Source organism: Heterocephalus glaber, unplaced genomic scaffold (genome assembly GCF_053883595.1).
Source record: "Heterocephalus glaber isolate CG9 unplaced genomic scaffold, H.glaber_assembly_v1.0 deba00001733, whole genome shotgun sequence".
Classification (NCBI taxonomy): domain Eukaryota; kingdom Metazoa; phylum Chordata; class Mammalia; order Rodentia; family Bathyergidae; genus Heterocephalus; species Heterocephalus glaber.
In genome coordinates this window covers 5,340,311-5,358,294 of record NW_028258444.1, presented here as the reverse complement: position 1 = coordinate 5,358,294, position 17,984 = coordinate 5,340,311, and the positions used below count along the sequence as shown (strand labels likewise).

At 39.1% G+C, this 17,984-nt stretch overlaps 1 protein-coding gene and 2 pseudogenes across 8 annotated transcripts in view; all 3 read right to left on the bottom strand.

Moving 5' to 3' along the window:
* Bicd1 (BICD cargo adaptor 1) overlaps positions 1-17,984 on the bottom strand; it is a 220,662-nt gene that overhangs the window by 117,542 nt on the left and 85,136 nt on the right. The window lies entirely within an intron of this gene.
* On the bottom strand, positions 5-5,341 carry LOC147821474 (ras-related protein Rab-5A pseudogene; annotated as a pseudogene).
* On the bottom strand, positions 4,012-5,328 carry LOC101713374 (something about silencing protein 10-like; annotated as a pseudogene).

The window sequence follows — 17,984 nt, the reverse complement described above, 5'->3', positions numbered from 1 at the left end:
GTGGAAAGAAAAAGAGTGCTCCATGAAATGACCCAGAACATCAAGCATAGTTGGGAAAATGTTTTGTTTCATCTTGTGTGTTACAAAAAGCTACTCTGAAAGAATTCCAGAAGTAGTGAGGGTGGAGTGAGGAGGGCAGAAAGGTGTGGAACCTATATGTATGTGTGTGTAACACTCTGATGCATGAAATAATTCAAATCCATTTTTGTGCATTGTGTACTGGGGATTGAACCCAGGACCTCGTGCACACTAATCATACACTCTATCACTGAGCTATACCCCCACCCCCTTCTGAACTATAAGAAGAAAGACGTTTTTAAATATCTTGCATATATAAGAAAACTTGAAAAATATTGCCTATGTTATCAGTGTTTTGTTGTTGTTGTTTTGCTTTTTATACCACTTTATTCCAACCCGAGCACCTCAATATAAAACTAAACACTGGTGAACTGCTTCCCTTACTAATTCTGAATTACTGTAAAATGTACAAGAGGCCTGCTAGGAGTTCGACACTTAAATAAGAGTAAATCATCTGACACATGGTAGATTTCATATAATGAAAATTAGTGCAATATACGGAATTTATCAAAATAAAGTGGACTTTGAAAAACCAGGCTTTAAGATTACTAACATTGCAATATTTATGTTACAAATTACAGATACATTGCTTATTATGGTTCTAGCCGTGTAGGAACTGAAGCTCCTTTTTTTCAAAGGGTAAGAGAAAGAATTAGCTGTTTTAGTAACTGTACATTTTATATACTTTTAAGCACCTCTTGAATATTACAGAAAATAATAAACATACATGGAGGCTACAATGCAGTACCCTATTTACAGTACAGCTGAAGATAAAATTTAAAACAATCAAGTTTGAATGTACATAATTGGTAGTGCACTGACTGTATTACATCCAAAGGGAACAAAAGCCTCTTCCTTGCCCGCAAAAGACCTATGAATGGCCAGCAGTGCTTAAAAAAAAAAATCAGATACCTGGTTTGGTTCATTTCTGTTGAAGAGCTCACATGAAGGGAACACTAGTCATTAAAATGCATTTATTAGTTTTCACAGTCCTAAACAAGGTGGAGTTAACATTTGACTTCATCCCATTTAGAAAAATAAAAGGACTGGCTATAACTTAGATGCTACTAATATTCCTTTTCTTCCTGGAGATGTGGGACTGTTTTCTTGTGGTTAACTTACTAAAATGTGGGATGTACACCTCAGATAATAGAAGAAAGTTTACCTGAATACTATAGCTAAGCATAAATATCTTTATAATCTTTTTCTAAAAATGTTTTTTAGAAAGCTCAAATTAATAATTTCTAATTTTTTCACAGATGATTACTGTCCCAGTTTGGAGAAACTGGATGGTTAACTGTGGGTCCAGACAGTCATCTGTCTTTATCCCTAACAATGAGAAACGATTCCCTCCAACTTTCCAGTGAAACAAGTGCACACAGATCTCATTTTCCCTTTCTATTGCTTAAACATTCGTCAGAGGGACATATTCATGTTATTACAAATTAAGTTCAAAACACTTAAAATAATTCTGTATTAGAAACTTGACTCTATCATAAGTCTCTTGTTTCTGGGAGTCATACTGGGCTGGTTAAATGCTCCAATTCCACTGTTATTTAACATTTAGGAAGCAGAATATTCCAGCTAGTTCAAACTGGCGGTTTAATTACTATAACACTGACTTCTGGTTGGTTGTGTAGGTTCCATGAGGTCTACTCCTCTTCCTCTAGCAGAATTTACTCCTGGATTCTGTGGTTCATTCTTTGGCAATTTTTTAGCTATTTCCATGAACATTTCACTTACATTCATTGATGTTTTAGCTGATGTTTCCATGAATAATAAACTGTGGTCATCTGCATAGGACTGTGCTTCCTGGAAATCTATAGCTCTTCTATTTGCTAGATCAGCCTTGTTTCCCGATAAAGCTATTACAATGTTAGGACTTGCTTGCCTCTGAAGTTCTTTAACCCAGTTTTTTTGTCATGCAAAAGATTCCTCATTTGTGATATCATATACAACTATGGCTGCTTGTGCTCCTCTGTAGTACATTGGTGCTCGGCTATGGTATCATTCTTGACCAACTGTATCCCATATTTCAAACTTTACTGTTGTGTCATCAAGACACATGGCCTGGGTTAGAAAAGCAGCCCCAATGGTAGTCTCTTGAAATTCATGAAACAGGACTTTCATAAAACGAAGCAGTAGGGTTAATTTGCCAACAGCAGGCTCTCCCAGAAGAGCTAGTTTAAACTGGCATATTTTATCTCCAGTATTTGGCCCATTAGGTCTTGTTGCTCCTCGTTTAGTCATGTCCAAATTTGAAAGTAGTCCCTAACTTCAGACTCCTAAATGAACTTCCAGGGATGCAAGCTGTCAAATTTTTTTTCTTTTTGGAAGTACAGAAATCTGAGTCTGCACCACGTGGAGTCGTGGGGCTGCAGCTTCCCGGTAACAAGGCCCAGGTGTGGTAGGAAGAACAAATGAACGAGCCCGCAGCTTGCAGGGGTGTCTCCTCTTCACGCCGCTCCCCTCACACTGGACTGAGTGGGGCTTGAGCCGTGGTGCTGCTTATTTGTTATCATTGTTATGAAATACATAGCAGAGTGCTAATAAGAGCCAATCAAAATTCACGTTGTCATCTTTGTTTTAGGAAAACAAAACTCCTACAAACATTTCCCAAGAAAGAAAATAATGGTTTCATTATCTTCCTAATACATTAGCAGTAAGGTCTATGTTGTACCCTTAAGAGATAAAACAGTATTCAAATTGCCCAATATCACAAAAGTTATTGAAACCCCATCTTTGTACAAGAAAACATGTGTTCGTTCATTTCTGCAGAAAGAAATACAGGAGAATTAACCACAAACTAATGAAACTGTGGATGGTATGAATGGGGTAGAAAGAATGGAAGAATGAAATGTGACAAAGTGGGGGTGATACTGTTCTGAACATGCCTGTTCATATTGTTCTGACTCTTAACACATACCCCCTAAATAAATAAAAATTAAAATCAATGTCTATTTAGGGGGAACCCGACATATAACACAAACACTAACAAATAAACCTAGGTATATTACCAATGAACACAGCTAAACAGAAACGAGTGGGAAAGAAAAGATTTAACCTGAATAATTTTGAAAAACAGTGTTTTTACCACATACTATAAGGCTAAAGACAAAAGAGATAAACTGCAAAACACTATAGTTGATAAATTTGTTTCTCACAGGGACTGCATTCTTAAATTTCTCTACAAACATACTAGGATTCAGCAAGTAAGTAAACATATTGTGAATAATAAAAATCAAGAAGAAAAGTATTTTTGCAGGTTTCTGACTGTTGGAGAAAGAAGACACAAGCAAAGGAAGAAATCTAGAAGGAAACTACTGATACTGGGTAGTGTGGAAGGAAGCATTAGGATAAATCTACCATTTTAATAGGTATTCATAGCTAAAGATAAGGGGGCATGTTCATGTATGTGTATGTGTATATAAAAATCCATATTGCCTAGCTCTCAGCTATGAGGGCCTAGAAGCAATGACATACCAGTAGCAACAAGCACACCCAACACTGAGATTTTGATTCTAAATATAAATCCCAAATAAAAATAACTAGTGTTCTTTGAAGAAATGACTGAGCCTAGGACAGGAGCAAAATAAGCTTGGCACATCTGTGGTGCCCTAGAATAATAAAATGCTTTTTTAAAAAATGATAATTATATGTCAAAAGGTCCCAGGAAACTATGTGAAGCGGTGTCCAATGGCCAAAATCTAGGATAACTGGAACAAAATAAACAATTATAGTGCTGTATCATAATCCATAGAATCGAATATTTACAAGTACACGTTGATATAATAAATGCGGGATTTAATAAATGGGGAAAAACAGCTCTTCCTTACAGTAGAATTCTAATGATATGGAAATTTTTTAGTTAAAAATAAAAATTTATTAATCTAACATTTTTGCCAAAAACCTTAATTAAGCTAAGCAAAATTTTTACTTAAGCTTAATGCTCTTTTTAACTCCTGCATGAATGCCCCATAATTCACCACTACAACCTTCTCTTCTCTTCAGAACTTCACAAATCTGGTCTTCTCTTTGAATTCTGGCTCTTTATGTTTAACTCTGGGATTATGATCAATCTTCTTTCTCATAGGTATAAGTCTATTTTTAACAATCTGATAGGTAATGACTCTCTTTGTATTTCAATCTTCAAGAGCCTGTTCCTTAGTACTATTTTCTTTTTTCTCTCTAACTTTTGCCTGTCCACCATTTCTTATAGTATTTCAGTGCAGCTTCTTTGTCAAAATCTGAATTATCAGAGAGCTCTCCAGCAGAAGCAGAAGTCTCTGCAACAGCTTGGGCTTGGCGAATTTTGCTTTTGGGTTCAGTTTTTTCTTTACAGTACCATCCTTAAGGGTAAGTATATGTCTAACTTTAGATCCCTGCTTCTGATCTACAACTGACAACTTGCCAATCAGACACGAAGTCTATGTGCAGGGATTTTTCTAGCTTTTAGGATCAAATAAAAACTGACATTGGAACAATAGTTCAAGTAGCATATTCAGTCCTCAGGTACTAGGTTCCTCTTCCAGGTGGAATGATCCCTTGTGCCACCAACTGTAGTGATGGCTCCAGCTCATCCTTCATTTCTGCTAGCTTGACTTTCAAGTCTTTATCAGCTCCAAGAGATGCCCTTCCAAACATCTTCAACTTCTCTTTTAAAACTTTAGCCAAATCCTTCTTGACAAGGGTCAACCTCTTCTATCTGAGGCACTGGTTTTGCAAAGGCCTCCACCAAGGCAAAAAAACATCCTCTGCTGGACTTGGGCTAGGTGCAGCTGAATTGTCTGTGCCTCCTCTTCTACTTCTTGTTGACTCCACTGGGATTTGGAGCCACAGTCCATGTCATAGTAGTTTTTTCCTTTGACCCTACAACAAACTGGGATCCATAGAAGCCTCGTTCTCATTATGCATGGAGCTCCCGCCACCACCACCACAGCCATCATCATCACTATCCCTTCTGTTCCCCAAAGTCTCTCCATCTTTGTCATATTCACCATCTCTATCTATGGCTAGCAATTCCTACTCACTGTCATCCTCACCATCGCTCTCTACTTTGCTTTAGCCCTTGGCCAAGGCTGCCAGGGATCGTGCCTCAAGGAAGTCATCTACCTCATCTTGGTAGCAGCTTGCGTCCCCTGGTGGGATGGCACTCCCAAATTATCTTCACTTTGATCTGAGGTGGTGCGACATGCTCTGGCTTGCACAGCTGCCCACAGCCGCTCCATGCAGCTGGGATGTCGCCAACATGGCTCACACAGGACTTCAAGTTCTACAGCAATGCAGAGATCTCTGCCATCACTGACTTTACCGCAAGAATCACGAGCTCCAGCAACAAGCTGCTTTACACAGGAACATGCCCCCTACCACAGTAGTTGGTAGGTGCCCTGCAGTTTCCACTTCCTTACGGCCCCCAGAACGCTGAGCGTGCTGTGCTGTGTGAACCAGGACTTCCGCCGCACCCCACACCCCTCGTCGTGCCGCCAGCTCTTTTCTGTTCCCTGTGACCTTTTCATGCCAATTGGTTCCGGTGAATTAAACTTTCTCCAAACAAGGATACGGTACAAAGATAAGGAAATTGTGTTTCGCAGAGCCCTTTCCTGAGACTGCTGTGCTTTCTCTCACAAGCCTGGACGTGGCTGGAGGCCGGAAGTGAGCCAGCACGGTGAGGTGAGTTCGCTGCACCCGGAGGGTGGGCTGTACTTACACAGTACACCCAGACCTCTCTGGAGGCAACCGAGTCACAGCACCCGTAGATCCTCTTGCTAAAGGGAAAGAAGCAGCGTTGTTCCTTGGCCGGAAAAGATCGTACTTGAGGACGTCAAAGTTGGTTAGGCGTCTAACGTGTGCCGGGCAGCATGTTAGGCTCTGAGAGCGAGGTGGTGACAAAAGCAGATGCTGTTCCACACTTGGGGAATTTGTAGTCTCCAATGATGGAAATAAACTTTATCAGCATTCGGCAAACACCCAAGTCGTAACTGTTGCAGGAATGAATCGTCTGTGTGACCTAAAATGTTCGCAAAAGTATGAAAAACAGTGTTTTTCACTCAAGATGCTTAATTCCAATACGAAAATGTAGTAACTGTATAATGAAAAAAACTTGGTACCACATGACCTTATCTGAGTGACCAAAAGTTAGATCAACAGTAGTGAGACATTAATACCATGTACCCCATGGAATCATGCCCCGAGAAGGGCACAAGATCACTTCAGGGGTATTCCTGCAAAAACGTGTATGACAGTTCTTACCATAAATATCGGGCAAACCCAAACCCAAACTGGAAGGAATTCTACACAATTATTTTTCAGGACTCTTCAAAAGTATGAAGGTTATGAAACAGAAATACCTGTCTAGACTAGCTAAGACCAAGGAGACATGACAGTTAAGTGCTGCAGGACCCTGGATTGGATCCTGAACCTGAAAAAAGGCCCTGATAGGGCAACTGGTAAAATTATAATACACCCTTAAGACTGGGTAAAATACCATACAGATGTCAGTTTCTGGTTTCCACAATTGTGCTGTGGTTGAGATGTAGCATTTGGGAAAGTTGCAATAAGGGTACTTGAAGATCAGTGATTTTAGCAATTTTATGTCTAAAGTTATTTGAAAATAAAAAGCTAGTAAGTGAGTAAATGTAGTCTCTGTCTTAAAGGAGTTGACGGGTATGATAAAATACTGGCATAGACAGTTACAGAAGAACGTATGGAAACAAACACCAAAGAGATACTATACTCAGTGAGAAGTACTATGGCTTTATTGTGTGACATGATTTTATTACACTTTAAAATTTAAAATATAAAAGCACATCTTGACTGTGGTATAGTCTGAAAAGATCAGGTTGGAATGAACTGAAACGCAGTTTCATGTTTGTTATCCTATAAATCTGAAGGCAGAAAATATGTGTTAATCCTTATAAAGGACACCTGATAGTGGTTAGGAAGGGACAGTGTTTTGTTTTGTTTTAATTTGTTTTGTTTTGTTTGAAACGGTCTCACTAAATTGTCCAGACTGGGCTTTTTTTTTTTTTGGATTAAATTCTTTTATTGGTACATTGTAGGTATACAACACAATTACATTTCTCATTGGGAATTGTACCTTTACATAATGCATCTTGGTTCTTACTTTTTCCCCATTCCTAGCCCTCCCTTCAATCCCTCCACCCTTCCCTATTTACAAAGACTTTATTTCCATTTTTTCCATTTCTCATCATTTTTTCCTTTCCCTTCTTTCCTTTCCCCTGTGCCTCCCACTACCCCTACCCCTTTGGACCTTTTATTCCTATTTTACATTATTGATTATTCATTCTAATAATTGGTACATTTTAGGTATACAATATAATGACATTCATCATTGGAAATTTGCAACTTTACATAGTCTCTCTTGGTTCTTGTTTTTCACCCTTGCCCAGCCCTCCCTTCAACCCCTCCAGCCCTCCCTATTTATAAAAATTTTGTTCCTATTTTTCCATTTTCTCATATTAATCCCATTCCCTTCTATCCTTTCCCTTAGCCCTCCCACTTCCTTCCCCTTTGCCCCTTTTCTTCCTATTTCACATTACCTATTATACATTTAGTCCTTATTTACACTTTCAGTTTCTCACACCAGAGAAACTATTCGGTATTTACACATCTGTGTCCTATTTATTTCACTTAAGAATATTGCCTCAATGTGCATCCACTTAGCTATAAATGTCTCTAATTTCTCATTTTTTATGGCTGAGTAGTACTCCATTTTATATAAAAACCACATGTTCTTTATCCAGTCTCCAGTTGATGGGCATTTGGGCTGTTTCCAAGTTTTAGCTATTACAAACTGCGCTGCTATGAACATGGGTGCACATATATCACTGTGGTATGATTCTTTTAATTCTTTGGGGAAGATCCCCAGCAGTGGAATAGCGGGATCAAATGGGATTTCCAGTCCTAGTTCTTTGAGGTATCTCCATACTGATTTCCACAGTGCTTCCACCTGTCTACACTCCCACCAGCAGTGGAGCAGGGTTCCTCTTTCCCCACAGCCCCCAGGCTGGTCTTTTAACTTGTGATCCCCCTGCCTCAGCCTCCAGAGTGCTGGGATTACAGGTATGCACCACCACCTGGCAATTTAATAATGGTTAAAAAGTCAATCTGGTGTTCCTCCTAGAACTCATAGAAACAAACAAACAAAAAACACAAAACACCAAAACCCATGTCTCACTAAACTGCCTTCTTAGAGTCTCAACAGAAACAAAACAAAATGGTTCCTAAGCAGCCAATGGAAAAGAAATATTCCAACAGAGATACAAAGTGGGATATTCCAGGGGCTTGGCTTATTCAATCTTGAGACAGAAACTGAGCAGTTAGATTTCCACATGTGAGACTCATGAAAAGCTGTCTTTGGAAGTGATGTTTATCCTCTCTTCCATCAGTAATGATCAGCTTCTGTGAGGTCTGTTCTGAACTGGTGACCCATTCATTTAAAAGCCTCTGAAGGGTGCAGATTCTGGCAGCGCCTGTCCCCACAGTGGGCTGGTGAGGCCGCAGCAGTCTCTGACCCCTCAGGCTGTCCCTGACCATACAGTCAAGTATCTGTAAAATCTAAAATAGGTATGAGCTGTGTGTCAAGAACCTCAGCTACCTGTCTCCCCACTTCTGTGCACAAAGAGCTGGGAGCATCTTCCCCAGGCCTCCTGTTTCCTCTACCTGAGTGAAATCAACCCCCGAGGGGCATCCTAGGCTCTCAGGTCCTTGCAGTACAGAGGTGACACTCTCTTGGTGTTTAAACAGCCCACAAGGTCTTAATGGGAAGTGTATTTGCTTTTCCATTTTAATGTAGTCTTCAAAAAGTGTACTCTGAATCCAGCACCAAAACAGATTTTTAAAATACTTACAGATATAGAATCAATCTTCAAAATAAGAAGAATTGAAATTGCAAATATAAAACTTTTGATACTTAATTTGTATTTATGTCAGCTCAGAAACTTTAACTGAACAAATGGGACTCCAAAGTTTGTCGTGATTTTTATGACAAACTTGGCCCTTCACTGGACCTGGTTTGAAAAACAATGAAATTATAGGTTATCCAAGGACATTAAATATGTTTTTACTTGAAACAGCAAACAATCTTGCCCAGGCTAGAGGTGCCCCACAATCCAAATGTACAACTGAGAACTAACACTATTCAAAAATACCTGTCTTTTTTTTTTTTTTGAGACAAGGTCTCAACATATAGCGCAGGCTAGTCTTGAACTGATGATTTTCCGGCTTCTGCCTCACAAGTGCTAGGTTTATAGTATATATCACCACGCCCAGCTAGGAAATACCTGCTTTTAAGACAGGGAGGGTAAAGGAGAAAACACACTTCTTTCACCTAACTCCTAATTGTCAGGATAATAGACAGGATAGGGGACTCCCATCTACCACCTGGCTACTTCTTAAAGCTGACTTACCAGATCTGTATGTTGCTACCAGGTATGTACCTCGTTCCTTTATCACCAAAGTGTCCCATGACAGGAAGAGAAACAATCTTTTTTGAATCATGAAATTAGTGGCAACATCTATTTACAGGCAAATGTACAGTAGTCCCTTTTATTCAGACAGCAAATTCCATTTAGGTACTACAATATTTCAGGGGTGATTTTTATTTAAAACTGACTGAAGCAAATTGACATTGCTATACAATTTTAGAATGTACTATGATTTCTTGCCAGGTAGCCAGGGAAGGGACTCAGATGAGGGATGGACCCTGAGCTGGCCTTCTGCAGAGGAACAAGCCTGTTTATGTATTGCTAAGCAAGAATGCCAGCATGTCACGGCATCTCATTAAGATCGTACATGGTTGTTCTTTAAGATGTGTCCAACAGCACTTCAACACCTGCATGATACAGAGAATAGACATAATTCAGCTTGCAAGAGGGAAATGGTCAGCTGTAACCCAGCCTCCCCAGTGAAGTACTTTACTTTCTCTGAATACAGAACAAAAATTACGTGACCACTTGTGTTTCTGTTGCCTCAGGTGCCAGGAAATTCGGCATAAATGCAAATTAGCAATCACTAAAGTACCTTAGGTTTTTAGTGTAACTATCTCTTGGTTTTGCTATAATGTTTTGAGTTTTCATTGCATTTATCTCATTGTATTTTTTTATTTTAAACTAAATATTTTAGGGAAAATATAAGTTACAACCTGCCAAATGGTTAAAATGATGTTTAATTACTGTTCATTTTAAACAAAATCTTGAACGGTTCATGTTAAAGGGTCTGACCGTTTAAGAGCACTAAAAAACTTATCCTTATCCCATGGAGAACAATGAGCCCAAAGGATCTGATACATCATTAAAAATGGGAAGAGCCGAGCTCAGTGGTGATGAACCTATGGCACATGTATGGCAGTGGGCGTGCAGAGCCCTCTCTATCGGCACATGAGCCAAGTTGCCCCAGCATCGCCGCAGCAGCTTAGCATCACATAACAGCACACATGGGGGTCATGCACATGCTTGGGAAGGAGTAGTGGCACCATGTGATGACATCATGAGCTGTGACTCATCCAAGGATTTGCATGGCCAGTCAGTGCACTGACAAGAATAAATATATATTTGCTTGCACTGGCTGTGAGTTTTAATACATTCATTTTTTATTGTGTAATGAAAAATTGAAATTATATATTTAAGATTTAGCAAAGAGATGTTCTAATAAGAGACTGAGATTCCTTTAATGTTGTGCTGTCCCCCTGGCATATTTGAATCTGTAGTACCATATTTAGTTGTTTGTGAGAATTTGTGGAAACGAAAGCAAGGCTATATACATTTGCTTGGAATGGCTGTGATTTTAGCAGAAGCCCGGACAAGGTAGGAAATGCACTCAGATGCCTTTCTCAGAGCAGGCCAAAAGCTGGTAATCAGTGGAACATTGCCCCCTTGCACTGGTGTTCAGCAAATTCAAGAAGAACTCCAGCAGAGAATCACTGCTGTAGACTGTTGATTCAGGAAATACCCAATTCTTTAGTGTTAGCTATTTTTTGGTATAGGGATAGATTTGTATGATAGTGGAAGGTCATCCCAAGAGGCCTGAATGGAGTCACTTGGAGTGACTGAATGCAATGGAAAAGCATTATGTATTCTGTGTAGTGAAAATGTTGTATGTTGCACTTCAAGTGTCAGATGGCACTTTGACATCAACTGCAAAAGTGGAAATTGGTGAAACTGAAAGGAAGAGTTTATAGAAGGGAAATTGAGGAATTGTCATTCCCAGCATTATAGTTTCTGCAACTGTTGTTGAATGTTGCTATGTTGAAAGTGCCAGATGGCACTTTGACATCAACCACAAAAGTGGAACTTGGTGAAACTGAAAGGGAAGAAATGAAGGGAAATTGAAGAAATGTCATTCTAGTTATCTTAGTTTCTGCAGCTGTCTTTCTAAAACAACAAATCTGATAGCTGCCAGCTTTCAAATTTCACTATGCAGAGAGAAGCTGAGCTGGTCCCAGCACCGGGAAGGAAGCTCCCCTGCTGCCATCCCACGCTCCTAGGGCAGAGAAGCTGAGCCGGTCCCATCACCCAGAAGGAAGCTCCCTTGCTGCCATCCCATGCTCCTAGAGCAGAGAAGCTGAGCCGGTCCCAGCACCCGGAAGGAAGCTCTCCCACTGCCATCCCACACTCCTAAGGCAGAGAAGATAAGACAGTCCCAGCACCCAGAAGGAAGCTCCCCCGCCGCCATCCCACACTCCTAGGACAGAGAAGCTGAGCCAGTCCCAGCACCTGGAAGGAAGCTCCCCCGCTGCCATCCCATGCTCCTAGGGCAGAGAAGGTGAGCCGTGCAGGCACCAGAAGCACCCCCCCCACCCCATGGAAATGAGAAGACACATAAACAAGCCTCAAAAACAGACTTCCAGATCACCTACAGAAACGCCAAAGGGAAATGGGATGGAACAATCTGATACTCAACCACCTGGACTCCCTGAACTGGCAACAAAAGAGGATCTGGGAAAAATGAAATCAGAAATAATTTCTCAGATAACAGCAAAGACTGTGCTCATGGTGCAAGATATGATTAATAAATCTAGAGAGGACACAGATAAAAAAATAGAGGATCTGAGGAACATGATGGAATCCCAACATAGGAAACAAATGGAATCCATAAAACAGATGCAAACAGATTTCCAGAAGATTAAAAACTCCATCGAAAGTCTGCCCAGCAGAATGAACCAATGTGAGGATATAATTTCAGATATGAAAGATAAGATTGCAATTAGTGACCAGGAAAAGAAAAATTGCTTTAAAATTGTAAGGGAACACGAGAAATCAATCCAGCAGCTGCTAGACAATGCAAGGAAGAATAACATAAGACTGATTGGAGTCAATGAAGAAACAGGAGAGAGTGCAGATGACATTAAAAAAAACTGTTCACAGAAGTGATGGCAGAAAACTTCCCAAGGAGGGGGAAACAACTTGACATACAGATAAGTGAGGCATATAGGACTCCAACTAGCCTTGATCAAAAAAAAAATCTACACATAGGCATATAATAGTTAGGATTCCAGAAACCCAACAGAAGAACAAAATTCTACAAGCAGTGAGAGAAAAGAAACAAATCACATACAAAGGAAAGCCCATCACTATCACAGCAGACTTCTCAATGCAAACCCTCAAGGCAAGAAAAGCTTGCAGTGATGTATTTCAAGCCCTAAAGGAAAACAGCCTCCAACCCAGATTGATGTACCCTGCAAAACTATCTTTCAAACTTGATGGAGAAATAAGATACTTTCATGACAAAGAGCACCTCAGGAACTTCATGAATACCAAACCGGCACTCCAAAAAATTTTAGACAATACCCTAGGAAAAGACAGTGAGGATCATAACCCCAGGAAATCCAGCAGAATGAATCCATTGGGCGTGACAAATTAAATGCAAAGGTGGAGAATCCAACAAAAAGAAAAAGTCATGACAAGGCTTTTAAAACTTTTAACTTCATCTCCCTAATGAGGGTATAATTCAGTCTTGTTATTGTACTGCTTAGCATTTTTCTGATTCTAGAGTTGCACATCTTTCCTTGTGCTATAATGGCTATTTATCATCTTCTTATGTCTACTTTTTAATTGGGTTGTCTATTAATGAGCAGTAAGTATTCTTCATATATTCTGGTCATAGGTTATATGCATTGTAAATATGCTCTGTTTAAGGACTACTTTTCATTTTAATGATGTCATTTAAAGTTCTAAATTTTGATGGAATCTCATTTATCAATTTTTTTCTTTCATACATCATGTTTTTTGTATCCTAGGTAGTTCTTGCCTACCCTAAATTCATAAATATTTTCCCTTATAATTTCTTCTTAAAGTTTTATACTTTTAGGCTTTCATATTTAGGTTCATAGATCCCTTCAAGTTATTTTCATGTATGGAAATAAAGGGTTGAGGTTAATTTTTTGTATACAGATACCAGGTGTTCTAGTGCCATTTGCTGAAAACACTATCTCTTCCTCGGCTCTTGAATTGAGTTTATATTCTATAAAATGCTAATGTTAAATAATCTTTCATAACTCAGTGGACCATATATGTGTGGTTCTATTTCTAGATTCCCTGTTTTATTCCAATGATCTATATGTTTTTCCTTACACCAACACTGCCTTGATTACTGGAGCTTTAGAGGAAGTCTTAAAATTAGGTACTAAATGTCATCCAACACTGTTTTTTGTCTTTTCTTTTTAACTTTTCTAGGTCCTTTGTACTCCTACATAACTTTTAAATTTCAATATCCAATTCTTCATTTATAGCATGTATACACAGACCTGAATATTTATATACACCTTGTGTTTTCTAATCCTGCTAAATTCAAGTACAAGTTCTAGGGGCTCCTAGAGATTTCTTAGTATTTTCTCTGAAGATGATCATTTCATCTACATATAAAGATTTTGCTTCTACCTTGCCAATCCTATCCTAATTGTGTCATTTTATTGCCAGACTATTTTGATTGGGCCTAGGTTTCAATGTTTAATAGACAGATAAAGAGTAAGCATATCTGTCCTTGTTCCCCACCTTAAGGAGAAAGCATTGTATCTTCTCCATTCATATAAGGCATTCTCACTGGAAGTATGGAGGACATGTCTTTAATCTCTCGAGAAAGTTCTGTTCTACTTCTTGTCTCCTGATAGCTTTTACCACGAACAGCTATAGAATTTGGTCCAATAATTTTTCTCCAACTAGCGACAGGGTCATATGGCTTTTTCCTTTCCTCTGTTAAAATGATGACTTTTGGGGGTGGATCTTCCAATGCTGAACCAACACTGCCATCCCTATAACAAAAGCACTTTCTACATCCTGCCAGATCTGACTTCTAATAGTTTGTTTTGTTAAACAAATTTCTATCTATGTTCATACATTTTCTTCTATTATCTTTATCCAGTTTTAGGATGAGCACAATGTGGATTTCCTAAAATTAGGGGAGAAGTGTTCCTTCTTTTTTCTGCTTTAATTGTTTGATATAATTTATCAGTTAAAATGTATATGATGAGCCTGCTGTTGTCATATAGGTAGGTTTTCAAGCTAGGAATATACTTTCTTTAATAGGTGCTATTCAAATTTTATATTTCCTCCAGAGTTAGCTTCGTTAATTTGTCTTCCAAGGTACTTCTTAGAAGTTGTCAAATTTATTTCAAAAAAGATTTTTGTAATATGGTTTCTATATCCTTTTAAATTCTGTAAAATCTATAAAAAAAAATTTCACTATGCACACCAAAACATGGTAAGCCCCTCTCTGATAGTGATTTTATGAAAATGGCCATGGTGTCTGGGAGAAATTCCCTTTTTCATGATTTCCTATGTAAGGATAAAATTATTCAATGCATCTCTGAGATGCCCCTTAGCAGAAATAGTGTTAAAGATAGTCTTGTGCATTGCAAGTGAAGTATGAATCAAGGTTTGACAGATTATCAACATGTATACAACAGCAAAGATCACATTAATTGTGCAAAGTATGCCAAGTGCAAACTTACCTTTCAATTAAAAAGCTCGTATCATTGAAAGCTCTGTTATTGTGCATTTCTCTGAAGACAAAAAATGTTCATGTATGAGTTGTTTTTTCTAAACTGAAACCTCAGTATTCAGGTTTAATTGCACTGTTGGCACTTTGTGATAAGTGAGTCTCTAAAAGTTTTGCCTAGCTGAGCTTGTTAGACCTGGCTGAGCCCATGATGAATATAATCACTATGTACTGTAAACATGTACTAATAAATTTTTTTTAAAAAAAGAACTAGCTGAAAAATGTTTCCCCAACCACTAGACTCTAGCAACAGTATCATGGAGGGTATAATCCAGCTGGAAAAAAAGAGCTAAAACTAATGGTTAGACAAACCCAAAGTACCCGGCTAGCACAAGTCCATTCCCATGCTCATATGGCTTGTGACAATTAAGTTGGATTGTCAACTTGATTGGCTCAAGAGCCTCATACATGGTTAGAAGAGAATACTTCTGGGTGGGTCATTGTGATGTGACTTTGGGCACTATATCTGGTCCCTTCTTCTCTGGGTCTCTTCCTCTTCTCTGATTCCAGGCTACCATGAACTGAGTAGCCTTCCTCTGGCACACCCTTCTGCCATAACATTCTTTCTGTCTTTATGCTAACCAACATGAACTGAACCTTCTGAAACCATGAGCCAAACATACCTCTCCTCATTTAAATTCTAGGGGTCAGACATTTTATCCCAGCAATGGTAAAGCTGGCTTACATATGGCTGAAATGTTATTAGGAGCTGGTGTGATGGCACAAGCCTGTCATGCCAGCACTCTGGGAGGCTAAGGTGGGAGGAACACAAGTTCCAACCCATGCTGGGCAATTTAGTAACTGAGTAAAATCCTGCCTCAAAATAAAATATTTTAAAAAAATAAAGCCTAGGGACATAGCTCAGTGTGAAGGCCCTGGGTTCAATCCCCAACACCCTCTCTCTCTCTCTCTCTCTCTCTCTCTCTCTCTCTCACACACACACACACACACACACACACAAACACAAAGTTCTCAGGAGACACTAGGCTTCCTTGGTAATTAGAATCAAACATGAGTGTGAGCTCTTCAACTGCAACAACTATGCTCATTTAGTAACCATGTAACACTGGGCAGGTTATTTAACATTCTGTACATCAGTGTTCTCATCTGTAAAATGGGGATAATAACTTTGATTTCTTTTTTTAAATTAATTTTATTGGTACATTTTAGGTATACAATATAATGACATTCATCACTGGAAATTTGCACCTTTACATAATCTCTCTTGGTTATTTTTTCCCCATTCCCTTGCCCTCAATTCAATCCCTCCATCCCTCCCTATTTACAAAGACTTTGTTACCATTTTTTTTATTTTCTCATATTAATTCATTCCCTTCTTTCCTTTACCCTACCCCTCCCAATTCCCCCTCCCCTTTGCCTTCCTATTTCACATTATCTGTTATATCTTTTAGTTCTTATTTACACTTTCAGTTTCTCACACTAGAGAAACTATTCGGTATTTATGCATGTGTGTCCTATTTATTTCACTTAAAGAGTATTGCCTCATTGTGCATCCATTTAGCTATAAATGTATTTAACTGCTCAATTTTCATGGCTGAGTAGTACTCCATTTTTAGAAAAACCACATTTTCTTTATCCAGTCTCCAGTTGATGGGAAATTGGGCTGCTTCCAAGATTTAGCTGTTACAAACTGTGCTGCTATGAACAGGGATGCATGTATATCACTGTGGTATGATACTTTTAATTTGGGGGGGAAGATACCCAGCAGGGGAATAGCTGAGTCAAATGAGACTTCTAGTCCTAGTTCTTTGAGGTACCTTCATACTGATTTCCACAGTGGTTGCACCAGTCTACACTCCCACCAGCAGTGGAGCAGGGTTCCTCTTTCCCCACAGCCCTGCCAAAATTTGTTATTGGTTGATTTCATGATAGCAGCCATTCTTTCTGGAGTGAGGTGGAATCTCAGCATTGTTTTCACTTGTATCTCTTGAATGACCAGTGATGTTGAACATTTTTTCATGTTTATTTCCTATTTCTACTTCTTTGTCTGAGAAATGTCTGTTCATTTCAGATGCCCATTTTCAGATTGGGTCTTTAAATTTGGGAGGTCTGATCTTTTGAAGTTCTTTATAGATTCAAGATAGTAGACCTTTGTCTGAGGAAGAGCAGGTGAAGATTTTTTCCCACATTGTGGGTTGTCTTTTCACACTGCTAGTGGTTTCTCTTACAGTGCAGAAGCTTTTTAATAAGAACAGATCCCACTTGTTGATTATTTGTGCTAGTTTACAAGCAACTGGGGTTTTGTTCATAAAATCTTTTCCTACACCAGTGTCTTCAAGAGTTCCACCTAACCTTTGCTCCAGCTGGTTCAGTGTTTCTGTTTTAATATTTAGATTTTTAATCCATTTTGATTTTAGTTTAGTGCATGGTGAGAGATACAGGTCTAGTTTTAATCTTTGGCAAGTTGAAACCCAATCTTTCCAGCACCATTTCTTAAAGAGGCTATCTTTCCTCCAATGACAGTGTTTGGCTCCTTTGTTGAAGATGAGGTGGTCGAGTGTGTCTGGAGCTGTTTCTGCATCTTCTAATCTGTTCCACTGGTCCTCAGGTCTGTTTCTTTGCCAGTGCCATGCTGTTTTTATCACAGTAGCTTTGTAGTACAGTTTCAAGTTGGGGACTGTGATACCCCCTGCCATGTCCCTGTTGCCTAGAATTGCTTTTGCTATTCTAGGTCTCTTCTTGTTCCAAATGAATTTTTGGATTGTTTTCTCAAGGTCCATGAAGGATGCTGCTGGAATTTCGATTGGGATTGCATTGAATCTATATAGCAGTTTTGGAAGTATGGCCATTTTCACTATGGTGATCCTTCCTACCCAGGAGCAGGGGATGTCTTTCCATTTTCTGATATCATCTTCAATCTCTCTTTTCAGAGT